A 3,141-nucleotide genomic window follows, 5' to 3' on the forward strand; every position below is an offset into this window, starting at 1 on the left:
CAGGGGCAGCTAGGTAGTATAGTGGATAGAGCACCAGCCCTGGAGTCAGGAGCATCAGAGCTCAAATCTGGCCTCAGGCACTTAATAATTGCCTAGTTGTGTGGCCTTGAGCAAGCCACTTAACCCCATTTGCCTTGCAAAAAAACCTAAAAAAAAAAAGAGAATGCTCAATTTTGCTAGGTAGTTGATTTTTGGTATAATCCAAATCTTCTGGAATATGATATTCTATACCTTATGATCCTTTATGTAGAAGCTGCTAAATTTTGCGTTATCTTGACTCTGGTTCCATGATAATTGAATTGTTTCTTTTTCGTTGCTTGCAATGTTTTCTCCTTAATTTGGGAGCTCTGAAATTTGGCTATAATATTCCTGGAGTTTTCATTCTGGAATCTCTTTTAGGAGGTGATCTTCTATGGTGTGAAACTAGTTCATAGTTTTCTTGGAGGTTTTGGATTGTAGGAGTTTTGACTTTGCTGTCTTCTTCTGAGTGTGTATTTTGATTTTTCTTATTACTATAGTAATTTTCTACAATCATATATTTTCCTGTTGTTTGCTCATTATCCCAATCTATGTTTTATTTTAATTCTTTGTTAAGGTGGAGCTCTGCTTCCAGAGTGTAGGGCACACTGTCCCAAGTTTTTGAGGGTTTTTTCCAGCTGTTTTCAGAGGTACTTTTAGGGACCTGAAAGTTTTCAATTCTTTCAAGGTGATGTGATGTAAGGAGACATTTTTCCTCCTCTCCTGGTATATGTGCTGGTTTCTGGGTGACCACAAAGCACTCCTTTCTGCACTGGCACTGTGAGGAGGTTCCCTACTTCCCTGTGGCATCAAACTCTGGTGTGCTACTGCTCCTTCTCTTCTTGGGACTGTAATCCAGCTATGAACCAGATCCAAGTATATGCAAAGCAACCGTATTGCGTCAGTGATAACAGGGACCCCTACAATTTCTTTCTGGTCTCCTAACCTACTGTGGACTGAGAACTCTAGAAGGAACTGCTGCTGTTGATACAGTGGCTCTCAAGACCTGCTCCTGGTCCACTGGGGCTAGGTTAGAAACTTCTGAGACCTGTTCTGGACTGTGTTCCACTCTCATTGTGGTATGACTTTTCCTACCGATCTTCCAAATTGTCTTGGACTGGAAAACTGTTTCACTCCTTTTTGTGAGTTCTACCACTCTAGAATATGTTTAGAGTCATTATTTAAAGGTATTTGGAATGATTTAGGGAAGAGTTTGGGTGAATCTCTGCCTTTAATTCACTATCTTGGCTCCTGGTTTTTTATATGCTTAAAATTTTTTTCATTTTTTTGAAGATTTTATTTATTTTGAGTTTTGCAATTTTCCCCCAAATCTTACTTCTTTTCCCCACCCCCCACAGAAGGTAGTCTGTTAGTCTTTGCATTGTTTCCATGGTATACATTGATACAAATTGAATGTGATGAGAGAGAAATCATATCCTTAAGGAAGAAACATAAAGTATAAGAGATAGCAAGATCAGACAATAAGATATCAGTTTTCTTTTTCTAAATTAAAGGTAATAGTCCTTGGTCTTTGTTCAAACTCCTCAGTTCTTTCTTTGGATACAGATGGTATTCTGCATTGCAGAGAGCCCCAAATTGTTCCTGATTGTTGCACTGATGAAATGAGTAAATCCATCAAGGGTGATCATCGCCCCCATGTTGCTGTTGGGGTGTACAGTGTTTTTCTGGTTCTGCTCATCTCACTCAGCATCATCAGTCCATGCAAATCCCTCCAGGTTTTCCCTGAATTACAATCCCTCCTGGTCTCTAAGAGAACAATAGTGTTCCATGACATACATGTATCACAGTTTACTAAGCCATTCCCCAATGGAAGGACATTTACTTGATTTACAATTCTTTGCCACCACAAACAGGGCTGCTATGAATATTTTTGTAGAAGTGATGTTTTTCCCTTTTTCATCATCTCTTCAGGATATAGACCCAGTAGTGGTATTGCTGGATCAAAGGGGATGCACAATTTTTGTTGCCCTTTGGGCATAATCTCAAACTGCTCTCCAGAAAGGCTGGATGAGTTCACAGCTCCACTAACAATGTAATAGTGTCCCAGATTTCCCACAACCCTTCCAACAATGATCATTTTCCTTTCTAGTCACATTGGCCAGTCTGAGAGGTGTGAGGTGGTACCTCAGAGAAGCTTTAATTTGCATTTCTCTAATAAGTAATGATTTAGAGCAATTTTTTCACATGGCTATCTCCTCACCTGTAAATTGCCTTGTATATCCTTTGATAATTTGTCAATTAAGGAATGGCTTTTTTTTAATTTGACTCAGTTCTCTGTATATTTTAGAAATGAGTCCATTGTCAGAAACATTAGTTGTAAAGATTGTTTCCTAGTATACTACATTTCTTTTGATCTTAGTTACAGCGGTTTTGTCTGCCCAAAAGCTTTTTAATTTAATGTAAGAGAAATCATCTAGTTTGTTTTTAATGATGTTCTCCATCTCTTAGTTAGTCATGAACTGCTTCCCTTTCCATAGATCTGACAGAAAAAATATGGAACACTTCACGAATTTGTGTGTCATCTTTGCACAGGGGCCATGCTAATCTTCTCTGTGTTGTTCCAATTTTAGCTTGCATGCTGCTGAAGTGAGCACACACTTAAAAATTATTGACAATTAAATATCAAATTAGAACTGCAAATCAAAGAAAAACTAATGAAAGTAGGCAGAACATTGAATAAATAAAACTGAGTTGGTTTTATGAAAAATAATAATAAAATAGATAAACCTTTAGTTAATTAGATTTTAAAAAGAAAGAAGAAAAAGTATTGAGGATCCCATAAAAATGCCTTGCTTTTTACTGTATTAGAAATTAAAATGTCTTAGTGTGATTATGAAAATATTTTTAACCTCATGGAATATTGGATTTGTGTAGAAGACAGCGAACCTGGATTTGGGTCCCCAGCTCTATTATGTGCTTCCTATTTGACTTTGAGTGAGTCCCCCATTCTGAACCTTAGCTTCCTCATCTATGATATGGGGGAAGAGTGGACTTGAGTGTGTCTGAGGCATCCTGGACCCTTTGGACCATCTGGTAAAGCCTATGAACCCTTACTCAGAATCATATTTTTAAGTGGGTATTATAAAATACTTGACATAACAA

General features: G+C 37.7%; 1 non-coding gene across 1 annotated transcript; it reads right to left on the minus strand.

The window, feature by feature from the left end:
• Positions 1 to 2,526: 2,526 nt before the first annotated feature.
• On the minus strand, positions 2,527 to 2,633 carry LOC141519805 (U6 spliceosomal RNA). Its single transcript, XR_012477441.1, has one exon. It is a non-coding gene; the product is annotated as a U6 spliceosomal RNA (small nuclear RNA).
• Positions 2,634 to 3,141: the final 508 nt, after the last annotated feature.

Source organism: Macrotis lagotis, chromosome 3 (assembly GCF_037893015.1).
Source record: "Macrotis lagotis isolate mMagLag1 chromosome 3, bilby.v1.9.chrom.fasta, whole genome shotgun sequence".
NCBI classification, from domain to species: domain Eukaryota; kingdom Metazoa; phylum Chordata; class Mammalia; order Peramelemorphia; family Peramelidae; genus Macrotis; species Macrotis lagotis.